This window comes from Phyllobates terribilis, unplaced genomic scaffold (assembly GCF_046119375.1).
Source record: "Phyllobates terribilis strain yellow unplaced genomic scaffold, ASM4611937v1 Scaffold_5__5_contigs__length_657084704, whole genome shotgun sequence".
Classification (NCBI taxonomy): domain Eukaryota; kingdom Metazoa; phylum Chordata; class Amphibia; order Anura; family Dendrobatidae; genus Phyllobates; species Phyllobates terribilis.
The window spans coordinates 269,034,430-269,042,349 of NW_027362765.1; the positions used below are offsets into that span (position 1 = coordinate 269,034,430).

The 7,920-nt window shown below is 50.4% G+C and overlaps 1 protein-coding gene across 1 annotated transcript in view; it reads left to right on the forward strand.

The window, feature by feature from the left end:
• SMIM36 (small integral membrane protein 36) overlaps positions 1 to 7,399 on the forward strand; it is a 37,125-nt gene extending 29,726 nt beyond the window's left edge. The window contains exon 2 of the mRNA XM_073681221.1: positions 6,284 to 7,399. The gene's annotated coding sequence lies outside the window, so the exon portion shown is untranslated. The remainder of the gene's footprint in view (positions 1 to 6,283) is intronic.
• Positions 7,400 to 7,920: the final 521 nt, after the last annotated feature.

A 7,920-nucleotide genomic window follows, 5' to 3' on the forward strand; every position in this document is an offset into this window, starting at 1 on the left:
TTCCTGGTGCATTGCAGAGTCCGAACGGCATGCAGGTAAACTCGCTAAGTCCCATCGGGGTGGTGAATGCGGTCTTCTCCCGGTCCGCCTCTGCTACAGGAACCTGCCAGTACCCACTAGTGAGATCCAAGGTAGAGAAGAAGTTAGCAGATCTTAAAGCAGCCAAAGACTCCTCTATCCTTGGTAAGGGGTACGCATCCTTGTGTGTGATACGGTTGATTTTCCGGTAATCTACACACATCCTCATGGTGTTGTCTTTCTTTTTGACTAAGACTAGTGGAGCTGCCCAGGGGCTACAGCTATCCCTGATCACCCCAGCCTCCTTCATGTCTCTAAGTATCCCCTTGGCGTGTTGGTAGTGTGCAGGGGGTACGGGTCGATACCTCTCTTTTATGGGAGGATGGTCTCCCGTGGGGATGTGGTGTTCTACCCCCTTGACTCGCCCGAAGTCTAACGGGTGTTTACTAAACACTCTCTCGTACTCTTGAACCACCCGATAGACTCCCTGTTTCTGGTGTGAGGGAGTGGAGTCAGTACCCAAATGTAGTTGCTGACACCAGTCCTCCATTGTTTTCTGAGAGCCGTTACCTTCCTCCGGGGAAGATGGAGGCAAGGGTTCTACGGACTGTATGGAATCTTGATTGATGGTATACAATTTGGCTAGCGTGGCATACCGGGGCAGGTACACTTCCCTCTTCCCGATATTTATTATGCGAACGGGCACCCTCCCATGGCATACATTGACCACCCCCCGTGCTGTCAAAATGATGGGCCTACTGTCTGAGTAAACTGGTTCTACCATTGCCTGGTAATCTCTACCTCTCAGACCAATAGCTGCCCGGCACCAAATCATCATTTCACTTTTCGGGGGCATGGCAATAGGGAAAGGGTCGCACATTCGCACGCTACCAATCTCACCACCGGAGAGTTCTAGCTGTTGCCGTCGCATCAGTGCCCGGATCTCTTTCTGGAGCACTCGCTGCTGGCCGGAGCTGGCGTTCTTGGCAACCTGCTGTAAAAGGAAAATCACCACTGCAAGACAATTTTCAATTACATTAGTTCCTAGAGTTATCTTTGGGTGACTCTCGTGTTTGTCAATGTCTACAATGATCAGTCCCTGTGCTGCCAGTTCGACTCTACCGATTTTAATGGTCACCTCTTTAAATCCAATCTGTGGCACGGGCTGACCATTGCTGGCGATGATACTCAAGTCGTCGTCAGGGTAGCGGGTGATATCCGAGTCATTCCAGTACTGCTTGAAGAGCACGTACGGGATGGTGGTGACCTGTGACCCGGTGTCCAGTAGGGCACTCATAGGAATGCCATCCAGTACCACGGGTAAGACTGGATGTCCTCCCACATATTTGTCGCGCCGGTTCGATGGGCCTGGTGATCTTTTTCCTGGGGGTTGGCCCTCTACCCCAGGTTGTGCCAGTTTAAAGGACAGTACCTTGCCATATGTCCGGGTTGATTGCAGCGGCGGCAGATGGGTCGTCCGTCCTCGTTGTATCGGTCGCTGGGTCTTCCTCTGGCCGGTGGGGTCCTCCTTGGTCGACGCCACGGGATGTCCTCCGGTCCGGATGCCAGCTGGATCTTCCCTGGAGTGGAAACCTGTAAAGACTGCACAGTTCGGGTTAGCGCAGCAACGCTTTTAGCTAGCTCTTGGACCTGATGGTGCAGGTCTGGAGCCGGGTCATGGTTCAAAGCCTGCGCATCAGCTCCCACAGGCCCTGCTGACAAGGGCGCCGCCTCCTGGTGGTAAGTGGTAGTGGGGCGTCTGGGGGTCACAACGCCACCTGGTGCCGGTTCTCGAAGCACCCGGATGGCTCTGTCCTTGAACTGTGCAAATCCCAGATAAGGGTCCTGTAAGGCCATTGCCCGCAACTGGGTTCGGTGGGCATTGCAATATAAACCCTCTATAAATTGTTCAGTCAACAGCCTGTCCTCGTCTCCCACGCCGTCAGGGTCGGTCTGCTTAATGGCTCTCAGGGCCTCTTGTAGGTTCAGGGCATAGTCCCTTATACTCTCATGTGCCCGCTGTTTGCACCCGTAGAATCTAAGCTTGATCTCGGCTGAGGTGCGGGTATCAAAGGTGTCCCTCAGCCGGGTTAGTATCCCTGCGACAGTCCTCCCTCCAGGTGGCCAGGACTTTACCTCCCTTTGGGCTGCCCCGGTTAATTGGGCCACCAGGATGCTCACTTTTTGCTCCTCTGTGAGGGGGTACACCTGGAAGAGGCTATCCAGCTTTTCTCTAAAGTCATGCAGGGTATGTGACTCCCCTGAGTACTGGGGTAGCCAGGCTGCCCCCGGGATATAGGGCATGGTGAAAGGCATGACCGCAACAGCGGTGGCGCTGGCGGGGGTTGAAGCGGTGAAGCTCTCCTCCGTATCCGGCATCTTTCTCCCCCCTAGTGGACCGTGGCCTACCTTGCGATGATCCTCTTCCGTAGGCCGCGGCTCCGCAGTGGATCGTCAGGGTTGAGGACCTTCCGTCGTGCTCCTGTGACATCGGCGTCTGCTGGGCTCCTTCCAGGACCTCACGCAACGTCCGGACGTGAGGCGGGGCTTCAGTTCTCGCGCGCTTTCGGAGTCCACTCCCCTCTTCTTCCCGCGCGGCGTCCTCAAGATGGCGTCCAATGGCGGGAAAACTCCACGTATGGCGGGAAGAAGGCTGAAGATGGCGCCGGATGGCGGGAAAACTCCACCGATGGCGGGAAGGAAGCGGAAGATGGCGCCGGATGGCGGGAATCTTCACCACAGGTAAGTTTGAACAGTCTTTTTCAGGCACGCAGTACCCGGTGGTTGCGGGCACGAGATCCTGCCGACTACGCCAAAAGTTGACGCGCCCCTGGGCCTGTGTCGCGCTGCGTTGCGCACGCGGGAGCTTACCCGGAGCCGGATCTCTTTAGGGTTGTAGTCTCGTGGCGGTGATCCGGTCCGTACCCAGGGAGTCAGACTAAGTGGCGCTGTATTAGCGGTAGATGTTGGACGACTACGCCACCCGTTGAGTACAGCTAAGGAGCTGCTGCTGCAGGGCAGACCGCTGAGGCCGGTGGTAGGATTGTGCAGTGTGATAGTATAAACCCCAACGGGAGGGGTATGGCCTCAGGGCAGCCGACGTGGATGATGGGGGTAGCAGGAACCACTCGGAGACGGTACGGTGTAGTTCAGGGTCTTTACTGGTGACAAAGATAGACCCTTCCGGAGTACTGGCTAGCGATTGGGGCCTGGTCAGTCCTTGAGCAGATGGGATCTCCCCTGGCCAGGCGGAGTTGTAGGCCTCCCAAACTAACGATGTTCTTCCGGCTACCTTGCTAGAGGCGGGTATAAGTAGCCCACGTCCCTGAGTGTACCGTGTGGTGCTCACCCGTATGGCCGGTGACTCGGGGCCTTCTAGTAGCTTCCGCTCCACGACGGCGATGCTGGTCCCACGCGTGTGACCGTGCCTTCGGGTTTCTGGGCCAGAGGACCTGCAATCCCCTGCCGGTCGGTTTCTGCTGCTGGATAGGAGTTAGTCCCCACAACCTCGGACTCCGGGTCCGGTGATAACTTCTCAGTTAGGGCGAGCTCTGCAGCTGCCAGCCCCTGACTCCTTGTAGCACTGCTCCCACAGAGCTCCTGATGTTCTTTTCCTATATCTGCTTTACTGTCTCTACTTCTTCTCTACTCACTAACCCTGCCTCAGCCCTAGGTTTATATAGGGGAAGTTCTTCCCCTCCCAGGACTGGGCAGGAGGTGTGGCATGCATAGGATCCCTGACCAAGAGACCTCCCACCTGCTCTCAGACATAACATTGCTGTTACTGTGGAAACCAGACCCCTGGGGTGCCACAAAAGCATTCTTAGAAGTCACAGTCATGACCTCCACTCCACAGTTTTAACCTTATTAACACTGAGTGTCAGTAGACAATGGCTGCATAAGTCACTCTCCACTTTACACAGCCCACATTTATTTCACTTATATACAGTATATCTATCATGCACAGTGTAATAAATTGCTGAATATAATTGACTCGCCCCCTGGGCCGTGGGGTACCCGGAACCGGGCCTTCTGGTGTACGGTGCTGATGGGGGTAGTAGTGGCAACCCGATCCCGTGGCTCAGGGTGGTCAGACCAAATTGAGGCAGTCTATTTATCAGTGTTTTGAATGTCCGACTACGCCACCCGTGGATTGCGGTCAGAGATAACTGCTGCTGCAAGGCAGACCGCTGAGGCTAGTGTTGGTGTGCAGCATAGGGGTAGGATAACTCCCCACGGGAAGAGTGTAGCCTCAGGGCAGTGTAGGTGGATGTTGGGGGTGATGGTGCCGGCGCAGCAGAAATCACACAGAGTCCAATGATGCAGTCCAGGGTCTTTTACTCACAGTTGTTATCCAAGTCACTTCTGTCAGCAAATGACTGCCCAAGCCATGCTGCGTCCACCAGGTGAGGGGCTCGGTCAACCCCCAGGCAACTCAGGAGCATGGCACAGGACCTCCTTCTGTCCTTTCTCTGGCCTCTCGTGCCCCACCAGTGACCAAACTTCTGTCCAGCTACCGCGGACTGGGTCGGGTAAGCGTTGGCCTCCGCTTCCCGCTATCCTATATGGCGCCTATCTAGCAGGTTTGGCGGGGGGTCGCACCAATAAATGATCACGACCTCCGGTTCTCGGCTGAGGGATAATTTAGCTCCACCAACTTGGGAATCCGGTACCCTTCCTCAGCTTGACCCTTCGCCTGATATAACGCAGGTTTGCAACGGTTGCTGTCCGTTCTGCTCTCTTAGGGTCCCTTCTGCCTTCTTGTTTCTGGAGCCTTTCTACTCCTCTGTCTTTTCTCCTTCCTTCCTTCTCCTTCTTCTCTTCTCCTCTCTGGCCCCAGCCTTCTCTCTAGGCCTGCCTTGTGGAGCTGAGCTCAGGCTGAGCCACGGCTCCCTGTCAGCTCTGACTGAACTACTTCTCTACTCCTTTACTCTACTCTGAACAAGATGGCTCCCGCCTTTTATCTACTTCTTTGTGTCTGAGCTCAGGTGACCTGCACCCAATGAGCTCCTTCCTGTGCTCCAGAAACCGTCCCCTTTCTGCTCCTACACCACTGGGTTCTCTCCCCCCTCCCCACTCCAGCCAGGGACATGGTCAGTTGTGCCTGCATCTGGGAGCACCGTCGAGCTGTCCCCCGGAAATGGGGAGTGTATGTGTGTGCAGCTAACTGAGCCCTTGTCCACACTCCATCCTTACCTGGGAGTGGAATATCACACCTCTGGTTGAGGTGCAATACCCCTGTAGCAACCGAACCCTCGGGGCACTACATAATTATAATTATCAACTATGTGACTCATAATCTATATCGTACTCTATATCCGTCAGAGAGTCAATCTTTTTAGACTAAGATGGCAATGCATCAAAGCTTTTAAGTCAGAACAAAGGCATAAAATCACATTGAAAAGTCACAGCATTTGTGCGCAATGTAAAGTTGCACAACAATTTTACAACTTTTGCCATTTTTACACCATACTGAATCAGCTCCATCAAACTGGGCGAGGCTGGGAGGAATAGTAGTGATGTGGCATTCTAGCAAGGCACATGGAGGCACATGTCACTGTGGAAGATGCAATGAATTCATTAAGTGGTGTGCAACTCTTAAAGGAAATCTGTCAGCAGGTTTTTGCTATGTAATCTGAGGACAGCATGAGGTATGGGTTAAAACACAGATTTTAGCGGTGTCACATGTCAGGCTGTGTGCCTTTGTTTACTTACAATGAAGATTTTATCACCTGCTGATTATCATTGCCCTGACTACAGCAGCTACAGCAGCACATGCTGGTCTCAATACCACCCCCTGCTGTGATATACACCTCACTGTCTATGGACATTGTATATACAGAGCCTGGTGTAGGCGGGGTTAGCTTCCTCAGCTCTGCTGTATTGCTAAATCTAGGAACTCCAATGTCATGATAACTGCTGCACTCAGTAAACTAAGTGATACATCGTTTGATTCAGCTTCTCTTTGCCTACAACATGCTGCACTCAGATGAAATAGCAAAACCTGCTGACAGATTCCCTTTAACGAATTCAGCGAATTTTACTTCAGTGAGCTCTTCATTAAGATTAGCGTGGGCACCGCAAGTCTTAATGAATCGGTCCTTAAGTATTTCTTAGCAATGGTGTTACATGATCAATAACTTAAGAAATGTATGCAAATGTATGGAATTATCATTCTGTGTTGTTTATAATATACCTGTAAATCTACTTTTATTAGTCTGTGCACTTATTAGATATTCATAATACATTATTTTCCCTTTTTTAGATCAAGAGATGGGATTCTGGAAAATGAGATTCCGGCACTTGGAGATAACAAATTCCCCACATTTTAGCATCTACCCCTATTGATTTAGATGAGCTTTGTGGATCCTTGCATTCAGATTACCATTGAGCTGCAGTATTCTGTCGTTCCGATTATTGTGATTAATGGCCATTTAACTCTGAAGGTATTTCAGCAGAAAATATGGCCCTGATTAGTTGGGGTCTTCCAAAAATACATTTAGAGCTTGCAAGGGGAGGAAGGAACTCCCTTATAGAGACGTAAGCAGCACTGCTGCATTGAAGCTACCCTGGAAGCTCCTATGGAGTAACCATGGCCTATATAATATGGAAAAATAATACCTAAATATACAGCAGTCAATAAGGCTAAGATGAAGTGGTGCTGCTGACAAAGGAGGTGTGGTGTTCGATTAATAATACAAACTTTGAGCACAGCATGTCACTTGGTCAGGAAAGAAGGAGTAGGGATGAATAGCTTATGTTGAGTGCAGTGCACACATCTCACTGTTGGGTCTACACTTCAGAAAAGAAATGGAGCAGAGACTGAACAAGTGGGGGTGGGAGAGGGAGTCTCCCGAGCTTACTTATACTGCTGCATTACTCGAGCTAGAGAGCAGTCTCTGACCCACCAGAGGGTATTGCCAGAGGTGGCTGCATGACCTACCACAAATTAATTGTGCTGGAGAAGATGGAGTACTTGTTGTCATGTCCAGAGATGTCAACATTGATGATGTGATGGCTGCACAAATGATAAGACAGATGACAAACAAAGCCTCAATGATGAGAATTACAGCATGGAAGGAGCGGGAGTCTTCCTTCTTGCATTGCCATAAGTGCCAGAAGAAGTCCAACTTAGAAAGTGCAAGAGTTAGTCCAACTGGGAGCCTGAACTTTAGCCCCTACAGTTACGGTACTGTGGGATGATGCAGTGTTACAAATAAGGAGCCAAAGGTCAGGTAAAGATTATGCCGCTGCATCTGGGACTTCCTCCATGACACTACCAGAACATAGAGACTGTTACTTAAAATGGACTGTCATACCCTTTGTGGCTGTAATATTATGTAACATTATAAGTAACGAGCCCTCCTGTGGAGAGAAAATATGTAATCTATGTGTACATTAAAGTTGTTGTGTTACTGCATATTTTTAAGTCTGTCTCCATCTGTCATTATTTTGTTGCCATCCAAGCAACCTGAACGATGATTGCCATGTGACCACTTTAAATTTTTTTGCTCAGTCCAGTACTATTCCATTACCAACTGTAAAGTGGCATGTCAATGACTGATACTGCTGGTGTTTTCTTATAGGGCAGAATGTCAATTTAGCCCTCTTATTCATGATCTAGCGTTGTGGTCAAAGCTTTTAGGCTGACACAAATTTTGAATTTCACAAGTTTTGCCGCTTTAGTGTTTTTAATTTTTTAAGTCAGATGTTTCTATGGTTATTGAAGTACAATTATAAGTATTCCAGAAGTTTTTAGAGTAATTCACGAATGCATCAAGTTTATGCAAAGACTCAATATTTACAGTGTTGACCCTTATTTTTCAATTCTTCTGCAATTTGCCCTGCAGGTGGATATCAGCTTATGGGCCAAATCCTGTCTGATGACAATCCCTTTCTTGC